Raw genomic sequence first — 19741 nt, forward strand, 5'->3', positions numbered from 1 at the left:
AAGAAGAAAATGGCCACAGAAACAAAGGAAATTAAAAGGACAACAGTGACTATTCTGCTCAAACTTTTGCTCATATGATCTATGTAAATATGACAATGCCCCAAAAGCACCACACACAGATTTAATGAAACACAATTAACCCTTTAGAAAGAAGATTAAGTCTAATGATCTAATACTATTCTGTATCATACAAAAAGAAAAAATTTGCAATTCTTCTTATGAAGTAAAACAACCCTTCTTGATATTAAAAAAAACCCTCAAATAAATAGAAATATATGAACATTTCCTTAACATGACAAAATGTATCTTTCCAGCTCAAAAGTCAGCAACTTGCTTAATGAGGAAAGATTAGAGGTATTTGTCATTTAAAATTGGGAAGAAGTTAGAGGGTACGGCCAAGATGGCAGAGTAGGAAGACCCTGAGCTCACCTTCTCCCACAGGCATACCAAAATTACAACTATTTACAGAGCAACTATCTTTCTGAACATCCTGAAGACTATCAAAAAAGATTTTCCACTACTAAAGATACAAAAATGAACCACAGTGAGGTAGGTTAAGAGTGGCAGAGACATAGTATAGTCAAAACCCACACCCTCAGATAGGCAACCCACAAACAGGAGGATAATCACAATTGTAAAAGTTCTCCCCAAGGAGTGAGGGGTCCAATACCCACATCAGGCTTCCTAGCCTGGGGATTCTGAGAAGATGAGCCCCTAGAATGTCTGACTTTGAAGATCAGCAGGGCTTGCATACAGAAGAGCTGGAAGGCTGTTCTGTAGGAAACAGAGACTGTGCTTTTAAAAGGTGTGTGTAAATTTTCATAAGCTCTCCCAGCATAGAGGCAATAACTTAAAAGAAGCCTGGGTCAGAACCACCTGCTGATCTTGGGGAGCTTCCAGAGAGGGAGGCGTCAACTGGGACACCCTCTGGGAACAGACATTGGAAGCAGCCATTTTTGGAAGCTTATTCTACCATGAGGACACTGGTGCTAGCAAGTGCCATTTTGGAGTACTCCCTCTACCCTATTAGTGCTGAGGGCTTACCAAACTACCAGTAGGCTGGCACCAGCCTCAGTTCCCTGGGGCCCCACAGCCAGTCACCCCAGGATGCAGTCCCACCCGCCAGTGGGCTTGTAGCAGCCCCAGGACCCTCCCAGAGCTGCAAAACCAGCCCCTGGGGACCTGGCTCCTCCCACCAGTGGGCTGGCACCAGCCTCAGGCCCCCACAGGCTCTGCAGCCAACCCTCTGAGACCCAGTCCCACCACCAGCAGGCTGGCATGTACCCCATGAGGCAGGACAGGACAGCCAACTGGGCTGGGAGCCAGCCCTGTCTACCAGTATGTCCATGGTACTTGGCCCCAGCACAAAAGAAAGACCCACACAGCCCACATAGGGGGTACCCCTTGAGTAAATAGCTCTAGTGGCCAGAGGGTAGTTTGCTGATAGGCCCCACAGGACATCTACATAAGGCTACCTCTCCAAGATCAGAAAATATAAATGACCTATGTAATACATAAAAATAAAGAGATTCCAGCAAAATGAGAAGAGGAATAAGTTCCAAACAACAACAACAACGAAAGACAAAGTCAAAGAAGAAGAACAAAACAAAGTGGAGATAAACAATCTGACAAAGAGTTCAAGGTAATGATCATAAAGATGGTCAGCAAACTTGGAAGAATGAATGAACAAAGTGAGAAATTTAACAAAGAGTTAGAAAATATAAAGTAGAACCAAACAGAGCTGAAGGGTATCATAACTGAAATTTAAAAATATACTAGATGTAATCAACAGCGGATTAGATGATATGGAGGAACAGATCAGCAAACTGGAAGACAAGAGTAGTGGAAATCACACAAGCTGAAGAGAAAAAGAATTCAGAAAAGCGAGGATAGCTTGAGAGACCTCTGGGACAACTTCAAGCATACTAACATTTTCATTTTAGAGGTCTAAAAGGAGAAGAGGGAGAGAGAAAGAGACAGAGTTTATTTGAAGAAATAATGTCTGAAAACTTCCCTAATCTAGGAAGGGACACAGACATCAGATCTAGAAAGTACAAAGAGTCCCAAACAAGATGAACCCAAAGGGGTCTGCACCAAGACACATAATTAAAATGGCAAAAATTAAAGATAAAGACAGAATCTTAAAACAGTAAGAGAAAAACAATTAGCTACATATAAGGGAACTCCCATAGGACCATGAACTGACTTTTCAGCAGAAACTTTACAGGCCAGAAGGCAGTGGCGTGATATAATCAAAGTCATGAAAGGAAAAGGCCTACAACCAAGAACAGACTACCCAGCAAGGCTATAATTCAGATATGAAGAAGAGATAAAAGAGTTCTGCAGATAAGCAAAAGCTAAGAGTTCAGCACCACTAAACTGGCTTTCAAGAAATGTTAAAATGACATCTTTAAGCAGAAAAGACAAGACCACAACTAGAAATATGAAAATTACAAAAGGAAAAATCTCATTGGTAAAGGAAAATATGCAGTAAAGGTAGTAGATCAACCACTTACAAAGCTAGCAGAAAAGGCAAAAGGCAAAGTAGTAAAATCATCTCTATCCACAATAAGTAGTTAAGGGATACATAAAACAAAAACAGGTAAAATATGATGTCAAAACATTAAATGTGATTGGAGTAAAAATGCAGGGTTGTTAGAATGTGCCCAAACTTAAGAGATCAACTTAAAATAATCACATATACACACACACACATATATATGTGTGTGCATATATACATAGGTTGTTATATATGAACCTTGTCATAACCACAAAACAAAAACCTATAGTAGATACATACACAAAAAAGAAAAAGGAATCCAAATATAGTACTAAAGACAGTCATCAAATCACAAGAGAGCAAAAGAAGAAACAAAAAAAGAACTACAAAAACAAGAAAACAATTAACAAAATGGCAATAAGTACATGCTATCAATAATTACTTTAAAGGTAAATGTAAATAGACTAAATGCTCCAATCAAAAGACATAGAATGGCTGAATGGATTTAAAAAAAAAAGATTCATACACATGCTACCTACAAGAGACTCAATTCAAATCTAAAGACACACACAGATTGAAAGTTAGAGGATGAAATAAGGTATTCCAGGCAAATGGAAACAAAAAGAAAGCTGGAGTAGCAATATTTGTATCAGACAAAATAGACTTTAAAACAAAGACTGTAACAAGAAACAAAAAAGGTCATTACATAATGATAAAGGGATCAATCCAACAAGAAGATACAATTCCTGACTTTTTTTTTTTTTTTTTGGTTGGTTGGTTGGTTGGTTGGTTTTAGGCAGGAAGGTAATTAGGTTTGTTTGTTTATTTATTTATTTAAATGGAAGCACTGAGGATTGAACCCAGGACCTTGTACATGCTAAGCATGCACTCTAGCACTAAGCTATATTCTCCCCTTGCCGAAGATACAACAATTATAAATGTATATGCACCCAACAAAGAAGCACCTAAATACATAAAACAAATATTAACAAACATAAAGGGAGAAACTGACAGTAACACAATAATAAGGGACTTTAACACCTTATTGACATCAATAAACAGATCGTTCAGACAGAAAATCAATTAGGAAATACATCAGACCAGATGGACTACATAGATATAAATAGAATATTCCATCCCAAAGCAGCAGAATACACACTTTTTTCAAGTGCACATGAAATATGCTTCAAGAGATATCACATGATAGGCCACAAAATAAGTCTCAAAAAATTTAAGAAGACTGAAATCATATCAAGCATCTTTCCCAGCCATAATAGTGTAAGACTAGAAATCAACTACAAGAAAACAACTGCAAAAACAACAAACACAAGGAGGCTAAACAATATGCTATTAAACAACAAATGGGTCACTGAAGAAATCAAAGAGGAGATAAAAAATACCTGGAGACAAATGAAAATAGAAACAGAATGATTCAAAATCTATAGAATGCAATAAAGCAGTTCTAAGACGGAAATTTACAGCAAAACAAGCCTACCTCAGGAAAGAAAAAAAACTCAAATAAACAATTTAATCTTATACATAAAGGAACTAGAAAAAAAGAACAAACAAAACCCAAAGTTAGTACAAAGCAAGAAATAATAAAGGTCAAAGCAGAGATAAATGAAACAGAAAATTAAAAAAATAATAGAAATGACCAATGAAATTAAGAGCTTTTTCTTTTAAAAGGTAAATAAAATTGATAAACCTTTAGCTAGACTCATCAAGAAAAAAAGAGAGAGAGGGTCCAAATACATAAAATCAAAAACGAAAGAGGAGTTAGAACTGACACCACAGAAATACAAAGGGTCATAATTGAGTACTATAAACAACTATACACCAATAAAAAGGATAACATAAAAGACATGAATAAATTCCTAGAAATATACAATCTCCCACTAAATCAGGAAGAAATAGGAAACATGAACAGATCAATTACCAGTAATACAATAGATCAGTTATTTTAAAAAATCCTCAACAAACAAAAAAGTCCAGGACCAGATGGCTTCACAAGTGAATTCTACCCAACATTTAAAATAAAGTCAACACCTATCCTTCTCAAACTATTCCAAAAAACTGAAGAGGATGGAGAGCTTTCAAATATATTCTATGGGGTCAGCATCACCCTGATACCAAAATCAGACAAAGACACCACAAGAAAAGAAAATTACTGGCCAATTTCACTGATGAACATAGATGCAAAAATCCTCAACAAAATATTAGGAAACCGAACTCATGAATATGTTAAAAGGATCACACTTCATGATTACGTGGGGCTTATTGTAAGGACTCAAGCAGGATTCAATATTTGCAAATCAAATCAATGTGATACATCACATTAACAAACTGAGAACTAAAAATCATATGAACATCTCAGTAGATACATAAAAATATTCTGACAAAATCCAATATCCATTTATGATTAAAAAAAAAACCTTCAACAAAGTGGCTATAGAGGGAACATACCTCAACATAATAAAGGCCGTGTATGACAAGCCCACAGCTAATATCACACTCAATGGTAAGAATATGAAAGCATTTCCTCCAAGATGAGGAATAAGACAAGGATGCCCACTCTTGCCACTTTCATTCAAAACAGTGTTAGAAGTCCTAGCCACAAGAATTAGATGAGAAAAAGAAAAGTAATCCAAACTGGAAAGGAAAAAGTAAAACTGTCACTGTTTGTAGATGACACGATACTATATACAGAAAATCCTAAAGAAGTCACCCAAAAAACTACTAGAACTAATAAATGAATTTAGTAAAGTTGCAGAATACAAAATCAATACATAGAAATCCACTTTTCCCCCTCCACCTTGGCTCTCCACTGCATTTCTGTACACTAACAATGGACTATCAGAAAGAGAAATTAAGAAAACAGTTCCATTAACAATTGCATTAAAAAGAATAAAATATCTAAATACCTAATCAAGGAAGTAAAAGACCTGTACTCAGAAAACTGTAAGACATTGATAAAAAAAAAAAATAGAAGATAACAGAAACAAATGGAAAGATACACCATGCTCATAGATTGGAAAAATTAATATTGTTAAAATGACCATACTACCCAAGGCAATCTACAGATTCTATACAATCCCTAACAAAATACCAATGGCACTTTTCACAGAACTAGAACAAATGATTATAAAATTTGTATAAAAACACAAAAGACCCCCAAATAGACAAAACAATTTTGAGAAAGAAGAACCAAGCTGTCAGGTTTCCTGATTTCAAATTATGTCATAAAGCTACAGTAATTAAAACAATACGGTACTGGCACAAAAACAGACACATAGACCAATGGCAAAGAATAGAGAGCCCTGAAATAAACCCATGCTTATATGGTCATTTATTCTATGATAAAAGAAGCAAGAATATACAATGGGGAAAAGATAGCCTCTTCAATAAATGGTGCTGGGCAAACCTGACAGCTACAATCAAAAGAATCAAACTGGACTACTTTCTCACATCATATACGAAAACAAATTCAAAATGGATTAAAGACTTAAATGTAAGATCTGAAACCATAAGATTCTTGGAAGAAAAAACATAGGCAGTATGCTCTTTGACACTGGTCTTAGCAATCAATGTATTTTTGGATCGGCCTCATCAGGCAAGGGACACAAAAGCAAAAATAAACAAATGAAACTACATCAAATTAGAAAGCTATTGTACAGTGAAGGAAACTAACAACAAAACAAAAAGACAGCCTACCGAAAGGAAGAAGATATTTGCAAATGATATTATCTTATAATACTCAAAAGATACAAAGAACTCATACAACTCAAAAAACAAAAAACCAAGAAACCTAATTAAAAAATGGGCAGAGGACCTAAACACATTTTTCCAAAGACATATGGATGACTATCAGGCACATGAACAGGCATGCAATAACACTAACCATCAGGGAATACAAATCAAAACCACAATGAGATAGCACCTCACCACTCACACAATACCAGTGGTATTGTGACTTAACTGAAGTTAGAATGGCTATTCACAAGACAAGAAATAACAAGTGATGTAAGGATGTGGAGAAAAGGGAACCCTTGTGCACAGCTGGTGGGAATGTAAACCGCTACAGCCACTATGGAAAACAGCATAGAGAGTCCTCAAAAAATTAAAAATAGAACTACCATATGATCCAGTAATTCCATTTCTGGATATTTTAACAAAGAAAACAAAACACTAATTCAGAAAGATACATGCACCCTTATGTTCACTGCAGCATTATTTACAATAGCCAAGATATGGAAGCAACCTAAGTGCCTACTGATAGATGAATGGATAAAGATGTAGTAAATATATTAAAATGGAGTATTACTTAGCCGTAAAAAGAAGGAAATCTTGATATTTGTCACAATATGGATGGACCTATAGGGTATTATACTAAGTTAAACAAATAAGAGAGAGAGAGACAAATATCATATGATTTCACTTATATCTGGACTCTTAAAAAATAAACAAATGAACAAAACATAAAGAACAGAAACAGACTCATAGGAACAAAGAAGAAAATGTAGTAGCCAGAGGGAAGAGATGTGGGGGAATGAGTGAAATAGGTGAGGGAGATTAAGAGGTACAAACTTACAGTTACAGAATAAATAAGTCTTGGGATGTAATGTATAGTATAGGTAATATAGTCAGTAATACTGTAATAATTTTGTATGGTCACAGATAGTAGCTAGACTCACGTTGGTGATCATTCTACAATATATAAAGAGAAAATTTCCCATATATAAACATATTTATAGGTGTATGTGTGTATATATAGATATACAAAATAAAAAGTACAATTTGAACAAATTGTGTCCAAAAATGGACACATGATATGATCAGAAAATTCACTGAAAAGGAAATACAAATGAGCTTTAAACATATGGAAAGATGTTCAACCTCATACATAAGGAAAAGCAAAAAAAGATTTTTCATTCCCAAGATTAGCAAAAATCCAAAAATTTGATAATTTACTGTCTTGGCAAAGTTATTTGAAAACAAGCATTCTGATTTATTGCTAGTAATAATGTAAATTGATGTTAACATCAGCATAGGTAATATCTATCAAAATTACCATTATATATATACCATTAACTCAGAAATCTCACTTCTGGTTAGTGATCCTTATAGATGCCCTCACACAAGATGACAAATATACAAGGCTATTCACTAAAACACTGTTTGTAATAGCAAGATAGGAAATTACCCAGATGTTCATCAACAGAGGCTAATTAAATTACAGAACATCCAATAAAAAATGAAAGCAGTGAGAATGAGGATACCCTCTATGTATTGACATGTAAAGATCTCTTAAGATATACTGTTGGGGGGTGGGGGGAAACAAGGAAAACACTGATTGTTAGTCATTTGACAGTAAGATATGAACCTGGATCACATAATTATCAGCTGCTGAGTCACTGCCACATCCACCAATATTCCCTTAGGCCGACCTCTCATACTTGCTCTCCAGATCCTATCCCACTTCATCCTCCTTACCTCTAGGCTCTATTATTCACATTCTGTGTTCTTCCCCACCAACTCCACTCCCATCTTACAGTTGGCTCCTTCAACAGTACTCCTTATCAGTGTCCTGGCCCATTTACTCTCCAAGCACACAAAGTCCACCAGCTGCCTCTCCCTACTTCTTTTGGCTCACAAACTTGAAGTTAAAGAGCTAGAAAGGAAATTACAGAATAATTAGTCTAAATCCTCAACTCTCAAAAAACAAAAAAAAACCCTAAAACCTAGAGAGCGGTACTATGACTTAACTGAAGTTACAGACTAAGATTGTGGCACATTAAGATTAGATCCTGGTCTTTTTATCCTCAAATTTAGTGCTTCTTCCACAGTATACCAAATTTTGTTCTCCCCAGGGTGACTTTACCTCATTCATATACAGTACATAATTAGCAGAAATAGCAGAAACAAGTAATCCAGTCTATTTCAGCCCAACACATACTTATTAGAACTGCCCTAACTACCCCAAAATGACTGAAGTTGGAATACTTCAGATGAATAAAAGATGAAAATATATTTTGAAAGACTTTCAGTAGCTCTCAACCTTGGCTACATATTATAATTATTTGGGAAGTTTTAAAAAACAATTATGCCTGAGTCACACTAGGTCTGGACTATGGCCTGAACTTCAGTATTTAAACACTCTACCCACGTGACTCTAATATGCAGCCAAAGTTTAGAACCACATTTTCCATACATTATTTAATTTACCTTTAGACGAGGTAACTGGGTCAGGTGGGAAATGTGGCTTAAGCAGTTGCCCCAAGAAAGTGATGAAAGAGAAACAAAAGCTTTTTATTTTCTCTTGCTTATTATAAACTTTGGTTGTTTCTTTAAATTTTTTTGTTTTTAACATAAGTAATGTAGGACCACATTGCTTGTGAGAAAATCAAACAAACTTCTGTGACCTTAGAGACACTCAAACCTTTCTTAGCTTCCATGTTGCCATTTAGAAAATAAGGGGCTAACATACTTTCCAGATCTAGGGACACCATGACTAAATCTTTAAACCCTGGCTATTTGGATTCAATATTATCATATTTCCCTGAGAAACTGGAAATCATTTGGTGCAAGATCTTTAACTCTTCCTTCTGCCACTGGTAGCCATTCTCCACATGCTTCTCCCATCTTCTTTCAAAAAGTTAATCCCAAATTGGGAGTTAAAATGGAGGCTACCTAACAATACATGCTTCATCTCTATCATCACTTTCACCCTGAGTTTTCATTGATATACTTAAGGAAACACTGAGAATCAAAGTTATTAACAGCACTGGAAACTAGGACTGCTGCTCAAAGAACTGCTGGACTCAAAGAATGACTTCTCTGCCAAAGAGCAGGTAGGAATGGGGCTTGAGATACAACAACAGAGCCAGGCAGGAAGGTAACTAATTTCTAACTAACCTCTTTCAACTAACTACTCCAAAACAGCTTTCTCCAGAGGCAGCAATGGCAGCAGTAAGGCATACCAACCTACTATGAGAGACTCACTTAAAATGGTCAGTGCTATTACATGCCTGCAGCCTTTCTTCTCTACTTCAGGTTCTAAAACATACAAAGTAGTACAAACATCCTGGGATTTGAAGGCACACACAGGAAGGGCTGAAAAAGCAAGCCCTAGAGCATTACATTGTGGAATCACAGTTATTCGGAGCTAGCTTTCAAATTATCAAAAAACAAATCCTCTTTTACAAGTCAAATTACCAGGCCAAAGGGAAGAGATTTCCCACACTCAATCCAGCAGGTGACACATAAATGACTGCTAAACATTAGAAAGTATTTATAAACTATGTGCATCAATTAAACATTTAGCTTAACATCTGAAAAGAGAATTCCACCAAAATGCCAAAGAGGAAACTTACCTACCCTGTTTATTTGGCATGTATTAAATCTGAATATCCCTCTCCTTATTCAAGGAAGAATAACTGAGGGGATAAACAGAAAAACATTCTGTCACATCAAAGAAGAAAAACTCTTCATCTGTAATTAAGAAAATGAATACATAAGGGGCAACAGGTTAAATTTAGAAATCAACAAATTTGATAAAACACGCTGAAATAAGAGATCAAACTCCACAGACAGAAATAAAAAGAACTAGTTGAGATGCAAGTGGAAATAAGACAGAGGAAAAAGAAAAAATTAAAGTTTTGGCACAAATGTGCCAAAGCAGAATTCAAATCTTCACTAAGAAAAGTAAAGAGCAGAATACTTAATTAGAAACGTAAGGACAACAAATTTGAGAAACTCTTCCAGAATAGAGAAGGAAAGGACAAAGTAATGAAAAGTAAGGACAGAAGAGAGATATAAACTTCAACTGTTACCCCTGAAACAAGTGGACAGAAGTAACAATTGAAGATTTTTTAAAAAAGAAATTAAACTTTTCCGAGTCAAGGAATGTTCTGTATCTCTAGCTCAAAAGAACTCACAAAAGACCAGGCAAAATTATGAAAAAGAAAGTGACAACTTGATTTGTTCCAGTAAAACTTTCAGATTTCAAGGATAAAGAAAATGTCCCACAACAGCCCAAGAAGGAAAAAATATGTCATACACAGAAGACCAGAAATTGGTCTGGCCACAGATCTCTTCTTTGCATGACCAGAAGATAATGGCAAAATACTAAAGAACTAAGAGCGGAAAACAATGTGACCTAATAATTCTGCTCCCTTCCCAACTAAGTTGTCATTCAGTGTGAAATCAACATGATACTTTCAAATGTATACCAATCATGTAATTTTCATAAAAACATTATCTGAATAATAACCAAAAACAAAGACCTTGAGAATAGGAAAGAGATGAAATCAGTTAAACATGGGGCTAAGTCTAAATAATTGTTATAAATATGATTAGCACCAAACGTTATTTTTAAAAAATGATTATTGAAAAGGAAGATGCATAAGGTACAAAATAAACTGTTATCAGTCATCATCATTTTCATTTGAGTATGATGAACAATTTTACTATTGTGCTGAGTCACTAATTTAATGGGTTAAACCCCCACTTAAAGGATAAAGAGTTTTAGACTAGGTCAAGGAATGCTGGTCTATTCTAGATATCTCATACAATAAAAACCATACAATAAATGGTCTTTTGTGACTGGCTTCTTTCACTTAGCTTAATTTCTCCAAAGTGTTGTGGCAAGTAACAGCACTTCATTTTTGAAAGTACCAAATAATATCCCTTTGTATGGAAATGCCATATTCATTCATTCATTTACTCTACCCACTCATTCATCATTTGATACACATTTGGGTTGTTTCCACTCCTCACTATTATGAATAATGCTGATATTAATATATACAAGTTGTGGTGTGGATGTGTGTTTTCATATCTCTTGGGTATATGTACACCTAGGAGTGAAACTGCTGGGTCATATGTTATCACTATGTTTAACCTTTTGAGGAACTGTTAAGACTGTTTTCCAAAGTAATTACACTATTTTACGTTCCCACCAGCAGTATACAAGGGTTCTAATTTTTCCATATCCTTACCACCACTTGTCATCTGATTATAGCCATCCTAGTAAATATGAAGCTGTATCTCATTGTGATTTTGATTTGCATCTCCCTGATGGCTAATGGTGTTGAACATATTTTCACGTATTTATTGGCCATAGGCATAATTTCTCTGGGAAAATATCTATTCAAATCTTTTGCAAGTTTTTAAGTAGCATATTTAACTTTTTATCATTGAGTTGTAAGAGTGCTTGATAAATTTTAGATACAAATTCCTTATCAGATATATGATTTGCAAATAATATCTTCCATTTTGTGCATTGCTGTAAGGTGCCTTTTTATTTAGTTCTCTTCTGATTGTTCATTAATGAATGCTGTATCATATTTCTTTGCACAAGATGATTTTGTTTTGTAGTTTGGGACAAACTGATTGAGTATTTGGAAAAATTTTTATTAAATTCTCACTTCACAATTGCTTAGTCTGTTCGAGCTGCTGTAACAAAATTCCACAGATTGGGTGGCTTATAAACAACAGAAATTTATTTCTCACACTTCTAGAGGCTGGGAGATCCAAGATCACTGTGCCAGCATGGTTGGGTTGTGGTGAAGACCCTCTTCCAGGTTGCAGACTGCCAACTTTCTTGCTGTATCCCCACATAGTAGAAAGGGATAGGGAGCTCTGTGTGGTCTCTTATAAGAGAACTAATTCCATTCATGAGGGCTCTACTCTCATGACCTAAGCACCTCCGGAAAGGCCCACCTCCTAATAACATCATCCTCCTTAACATCGTAACTGTAATCTTACCATCTAGTAATCATATTGGGTAACAGGATTTCAACATATGAATTGGGGGGGGGCACAAATATTCAGACTACAGCAATGATGTATACTAAAAAATTCTAGAAAGTTAAACATAAAAAATAAAATCATAAAACTAATCACATGCTGGTTGTAAATTCAAAAACAGTATATCTATTAGTTCATGGACTGAAGAGCTAGAGCCAAATATAGATTTGATTATATAATTACATTATTATGTTTAAAATTTCGTGTGTCAAAGTACACAAGAGTAAAAAGGTAAAATACAAGTTGGGAATTATATTTGTACATGACAAAAGGTTAATAAATTTAACATTAAAGGACTCTTAAAAATTAAGGAAAACATTAACATACCCAAAAATTGACCACCCCTTAAAACACGTGCTGTTTTAAGCTACTAAATTTGAGAGGTAACTTGTTACGCAACAATAGATAATGTACGCTCCTTGGAAAACCTGCTGAACATTCACCTCCTTTTAAACTGTTTGGCAGTTTCTTAACAAGTCAGATACACCATACAACCCAGCAGTTACACTGCTAGGGATTTACCCCAAAATAAGTGAAAATATGTCTACACAAAGACTTGTACAAAAATGCTTACAGCAACTTTACTTACAATCATCAAAAACCAGAAACAATTTAAATGTTCATCACAGGTGAATAGAAAAACAAGCATGTTATATTCATATAACAAAACACTATTCCATATTCAAAAGGAATGAACCAATGATACGTGCAACAACATAGATAAATATAAAAATCATTCTGGTGAGTGAAAGAAGCTAGACAAAAAAGTGAACATTATGTGTGAATGCATTTATATAAATTCTAGAAAATGCAAAGCAATATATAGGTGGGGGCACTGGGAGGGACAGAATCCAAAGGAATATAAGGAAACTTTAGGAAGATGGAAATTTTCTATATAGTAGTTGTGATAGCTGTTTCATAATAAATATTATAAACTAGTAAATACATCTGTCAAAACTCATTGAAAAATGTTTTACTTTTAAATGGATGCAGTTTATTGTATGTAAATTATCTCATTAATTTGACCAAAAAAAGTCACCTTCTTTGTCAAGCCTTCCTTAACTACATCTAATGCAGCTGATTCCATTATGCTACCTTCGCCCTCAAATAACATTCTACAGATAATTTTCCTCAACTACAGAGAATCCCGGAGTATGTTGAATTTTACAGTAGCTAAAAGTTATAGAACGCTGTTATGTGCCAGGCACTGTTCAAGTCCTTAGTGTTATTAACTCAATTAGTTCCCTCAACCCACAACCCCACAAAATAGATTCTGTTGCCTCCATTATACAAATCAGGACCCAGGTACAGAGAAGTAATTTGCTTAAGGTCATACAGCTAGTAAGTGACAGAGCTGTGACTGGAGCCCAGTGAGTCACTTATAGAGGCTGGGCTCTTCACCACCATCCCACTCTATATCTCAGATCATTAGTGTATTAGGTAAAAACACTCAGCTCACTAGAGACTGATAGGTTCATTTACTCATTAAGCAAATATTTAAGCATGCAAAACATGTTAGGTATTGTTTTAAATGCTAAAGATATAATGGTGAAGAATATATAGACATGGTACCTGCTTTTTGGAGATTACACTATACTATGAATTTACGATTACACTCTACTACAAAACAGTCCAACTATTTATTCTCTTATTTATGTATTTATCCAAATATTTATGCAAAAAGAAAAGTCACAAGTTACATAGTAGCCAGATCTGTTTAGCTCGATAGAGCAGTGGTTCCCAAAGTCGTCTGTGCTTTAGAATCACCTAGGGGTCTTTTAAAAATTCCAAAGTCTAAGCCACACCCCTAGGCCAATTAAATCACAATGGGAGTGGATTTAAGGTGGGGGCAGATGGGACAAAGGTATCAGAACTTTGTCAAGCTCCACAGGTGATTACAATGTAAAGACAAGTTTGAGAAATCACTAAGCTCGAATATTTGTCTGAATAAAGATAAAATTCATTCATGGTGACACAGAGAGAGGTAGATGAAAAGGAAACAAACAAACAAACAAACGTATATATACTCGCCCTTCTCTGAATCAGATTTGCAAGGTAAAGGCAGCTTTCATTTTTTGTCCCCCAGTGTTATGAATTCTGAGAACATTAGAAACAGGGTAAAATAAATAATTATTTTCCTTCTTGGATATGTCCATGCCTCCATTCCCTACCAGAATCACAGACAACTGAGATATTCACCTTTTCATCTCTTCTTGGTACTTTCCATGGAACCAATAAAGAATTCTGTCATATTACATATATTCAACATAACTGATAAAGACATGACTCAACTGCTTTTCTATTAAGCAGGCTTTATTTAAATCAGTCACCTTATTTAATTTCAGCTTGTCAAAGTAAAATACCCTATGGACATTGAGACCAAAATGCCTTCTTTTTTAAAAAGTAAAGCCTACTTCTAACTCAATCCTTTGGTTAGGTTGAAACCAAGTCCTTTATAACTCTAACTTGCGTTTGTATTCTATAGAATCAACAGACCTGTTTAAGAACTCTGACCACTCTCAGAAAAGATAGTTAGAGGTTCAGCGTTTGTATTCTATAGAATCAACAGACCTGTTTAAGAACTCTCTGACCACTCTCAGAAAAGATAGTTAGAGGTTCAGTAGGACCCCTCTCCATTCCATCCAGGACCTAGACAGAAAGGAAAAAAGGCAAAGAGGAAGAAAAGAAACATCAGAAGAAAAGACTTAATATATAAGCCCAATAAACCTATTCCAAGTAAATTTTTGTGACCTATTGAGTTCCAACTCTCTACCACTGTTTCTGCTAATTTCACTCTAGAAAGAGATATAAAAGACATGAGATTACCTACAGTCTCAAGTCCAGTGGTTTTTTAAAGGAAAGCTTATCATAATCACCAAGGAGGCTTTTTCAAAATACAACAGCAATGGTTATACAAGTGCGTTCATTTATAATTCATTACCCTTATGATTTGTATACATTGGGAATACTGGGAATATATGTGCATATTGTATACGCACACACAATACTGCATTATGTGTGTCACACTTCAACTAACAAATATTAAAAAAACAGATACACTGGTCCTGGGCAGAACCTCTGAAGGATTCTAATTAAGAAGGTAGCGGGTGGAGGGTAGTAAAGCTTAGTGGTAGAACATGTGCTTAGCATGTATTAGGTCCTGGATTCAATCCCCAGTACCTCCATTTAGAAAAAAAGAAAAAAAAAGAAGGTAGCAGAAGCAGTCTCATGGAGGTTACGATTTGCTCTAGGTCACCTGTATTTAGGTACAGGCTTAGTCCTTGTCATTTTCCTACTCTTGCTGTTGTAAAACTATAAATATGCTGTTAATATTAAACTTTTTAACATTTACTCTCCTATTTATACTCTGAAAAATTTTTTGTTACAAATGACAACTGCAAAAAACAAACAAGCAAACAAATAAATGGAAAACACAGATGTCCTGGCTTCGCAACTGTGCACCATTGCCGCTGCTACACAATCCATGTAAGAAAAGGAAATTAAATAAAGCCTAATGCTCATCCAACAATTTCCTAACTGTGGTATCCATTTTTTAAGTTTTCAATACAAATGTCAAATAATTAGTAAGTAGTAAAATTAACTAGATATACCTTGAGAACAGACTAGCATTATTTATGATAAAGAAACATGGAGTGACAGAACAGGAGAAACACCAGGCTGAGCATGACAGGATGAGTGTGATCTGAGTTCTAGCTGTGACCTTCCCATAAAGTTGTCTTTCTGGGCCCAAGATTCCTAAATTATAAAAGAGAGGATGGACCACTAAACTAGTGCTAAACAGAACTGCAGGTTCCTTTTAGGTTTAAGAAAACTCAAGAACTATTTACCAGGAAATTTAATTGTTATCCTACATGCTTTCACTTTAACAAATAGTATCTCTTCTCAAATGTTTTATGTAGCTTTGTAAAGTAAGAATCCCAGAATTCCTCTGGTATCTGCCTCAAAAACACAAGCATGTTCTTCAGCTTGTGCCAAATACAAATCTCCTAGATTTGTTGTCTAGGCGCAAACCCCCTCCCTCTCAAAGGTGACGAATGATAATAACCTCAATACTTCACTATAACCACAATTAGGCTCTTTTTCGTGAGGTGTTTTTTTTTTTAACTTTATGTTTTGAAATCATTTCAGACTTACAGAGCATGAGCTATTTTTTAAATGGAAAATATAAGTGTAGAGAAATCCCTCATAATTTCTAATCTACTATAATTTGAATATTTTCAGTGGATGCCATTTTTTCAACTTCCCTTTACCAACCATCTACTATGTACCAGGCACTCTGTTAAACACTTTCCTGCTCCTGAAGTTACTATATGAGAAACAAAAAAATCTGTGGAATGGGTACTTAAATAACATTTTCATGAATGCTTACATGTGGATATTATACTTAGATAGTACTTTAAAAATTAAGTTGTGGGGAGGGTATAGCTCAGTGGTAGAGTGTGTGCTGAGCATGCACAAGGTCCTGGATTCAATCCCCAGTATCTCCATTAAAATAAATAAATAAATAAACCTAATCCGCCCCCCAATGTAATAAAGTAAAAATTAAGTTGGCCTTTTAACCACATAGTCTTAAATGTTTCAGGATAATTTTTAAGGCATTTTAAAAGTATCTGAATAAACAGTTAAATGTGAACTGTCAAAGACAATTTGTCATGGCACAGCTAATGTGAGACTCAGTCCCATCCTCCCTACACCCTCTTATAAGATTCTTATGAAACTATCACATGCTTCCTGTTCCCAAATCCAGGGCTCCCAAGGGAAAATTTATGCAACCCTCCAGTCAAATCATAGAAACTCAGTGCCCTGAAAAGGTCAACAAATTGCCTGTCAAGAAGACTAGCATTTCAATACTGTAACTACTCTAGTTTGCTCTTGGTAGGGATAATAGACAATTTAAGAGATAGGGAATATTAACGTTAACTCTGAAACTTCTATCCTGACATTTTAGTAAAAGAAACAAAAGATAAATTTGTGAAATATAAAATTTGAGATTCCTAAAACTACTCATATTAACAGAGATATACACAGTTGACTCTTGAACAACTTGGGAGTTAGGGACACCGACACTGGGAGCTGTATTTCAACTGAATATAACTTTACAGTTGGTTATCTGCAGTTCCACATCTGGGGATTCAACCAACTGTGGATGTGTAGCTGAAGTATGTATTTATCAAAAAAAAATGCACGTATAAGTGGACCTGCACAGTCAGACCATGTTGCTCAAGGGTCAACTGCAGTTAATAATTTTATTTGAGCACAATATAAACCAACAGAATAAGTCAGAGGCTCAGTGAGACTCTTCTTATCTTGTTAGATAGTACAGTAAGTTGATAAAGTAAAATTTAGAGAATAACTACTTTATACATCATGTTCTTTCATTCATAATAAAGCTTCAGTCAAAAAACAACACAGGTTTGGAATACTAGTCTTTTAACCCATGCTGTAATATACAAATGACATTAAAAAGTTGGCCAAATCCTACAAGAGAGGAACTAATTTTTTTTAAATTTACTAAAAATAACTTGAAGAGCATCTGAGCAGTATTAGAGAGCCCTTGGCAATCATCTGGTCCAATACCCTCATGGAAGAGACAAAAAAATTAAGGCCCAAGTAAACAACTCATCCAAAGCTGCTTAGTAGTAGGGAAGTCTTTCATTTTATATGGTATTTCTTTACAAAAGAAATACTTCATTTTAAAAGTACTAGAAAAATATGTTATATAATGATGGTGAATGTTGTCTTGCCTTCAGACAATGATGGAAGACAACTTTGGAGAACAATGGCTTTCTTCGTCTGTTAAATTTCTAACAAGAACTGTTAAATTTCTAACAAGAACTGTTAAATCATGAAATCTGGGCTCTAAATTACAAAAGCCCTTATGACATCAATCTAAGAGTCTGCTAGTGTTTCTTCTTCTTTATTGTCTTAATATACAGTCATCCCTTGGTATCCAGGACCCCCATTCAAAACCAAAATCTGCAGATGCTCAAGTCCCTTTTATAAAATGACACAGTATTTACATATAACCAACAGCACATCTCACTGATATTCTATACATCATCTCTACTCACAATACCTAATACGATGTAAATGATATGTAAACAGTTGCAAATACAATAGAAATAGTTTACAGCCTTGGCAAATTCAAGTTTTGCTTTTTGGAAGTTTCTGGAATTTTTTGGGGGCGAATGTTTTTAATCCTCAGTTGGTTGAATCTGTAGATGCAGAACCTATGCATATAGAGGGCCAAGTGTATTCATAGAAGTTGGTTTTTGTTTTGTTTTATGCTCTTACAATTGTCACTTTCTTTTAAAATCAAACCTGAAGTCTTAAGATCAGCTTTTAAGCCCTGTAGCTACCATTTCATCATTACGGATGATCCAGATGAATACACTTAGCAAGCCTGCAAACTGTTATTAAGTGAATACACTAATATTTCCAAACAACATAGGTAAAACATTTAAAATGACTTGGAACAATCAGAAAAGCATTTTTTTTAAGTTCAAAAGAGATTATTTAAAAACTAGAAAATCTAATACTGTGTTTATCCCCAAATAATGGACAAGAGATAATTTTTTGATAAGGAGAAGAAATTCAACAGCATAATGAATAGTTTATTTATATTAAAAAACAAAGAAAGAAACCTCTGCCCAAATTGCAAAAAAGAAAAAACAAAATTAAGGTTAAAAAATTAACAACAAAACAAAAACACAGAAGAATTATTCACTTCAGTAGGTTGGTGGTGAATAAGACATGAACCCAGAAATCATAAAGAAAAAGACTGACAGATAAGATTAAATAATTAAAGTAAACTGTATGTCAAAGAAATCGCAAAGTCAAAAGCCAAATGAAAGACTGGGATAATATATTTGCACCATGTGACAAAAAAGGGGTTAATATCCCAAATACACAAAAGCACTTGCAAATTGATTAAAAAGTAAAAGTAACCCAAGAAAAAAATAAGTCAAAGGACAAGAAAAGGCAATTTGCAGAATAGGGAAGAATTTGACAATGAATGTATGCAATTTATTAGTGGTCAGGGAAATGAAAATTAAAATAAAAAAATACTTTTCACCCAGCTGAAAGGCAAAAACTAAAAAGATACCTGTTATTCAGTGCCAGTGGGAATAAGAACTGCAACAACCTTTATGGAAAATAACCTGGCAATTCATAATACTGAGATAAACCTATCTTTTAACCCATACTTGGAAATTTATCCTACAGAAGTAAAAGCCTCACTTCTTAAAGATACAGGCATAAAGATGTCTCCTGTTTGTGATGGGGGGGAAAAAGTCAGAAACAACCTGAATGCCCACTGAGAAAAACCTACAGAAATGGGGTATTATGAAGCTAGAAAAAAAGAATAAGACACCTATTTAATGATATAGAAGGAAATGTATGATATGCTATAAA

General features: G+C 34.9%; 1 protein-coding gene across 9 annotated transcripts in view; it reads right to left on the bottom strand.

Annotated features, from left to right (window-relative positions):
- The window catches only part of NCOA6 (nuclear receptor coactivator 6), an 86657-nt gene that overhangs the window by 55709 nt on the left and 11207 nt on the right, over nucleotides 1-19741 (bottom strand). The window contains exon 1 of one of the 9 annotated variants that reach the window (XM_074347173.1): nucleotides 14879-14956. The exons of the other annotated variants lie outside the window; for them this stretch is intronic. The gene's annotated coding sequence lies outside the window, so the exon portion shown is untranslated. Of the gene's footprint in view, nucleotides 1-14878; nucleotides 14957-19741 lie in introns of those variants that run through there. 9 annotated transcript variants of the gene reach the window in all.

Source organism: Camelus bactrianus, chromosome 19, assembly GCF_048773025.1.
Source record: "Camelus bactrianus isolate YW-2024 breed Bactrian camel chromosome 19, ASM4877302v1, whole genome shotgun sequence".
Classification (NCBI taxonomy): domain Eukaryota; kingdom Metazoa; phylum Chordata; class Mammalia; order Artiodactyla; family Camelidae; genus Camelus; species Camelus bactrianus.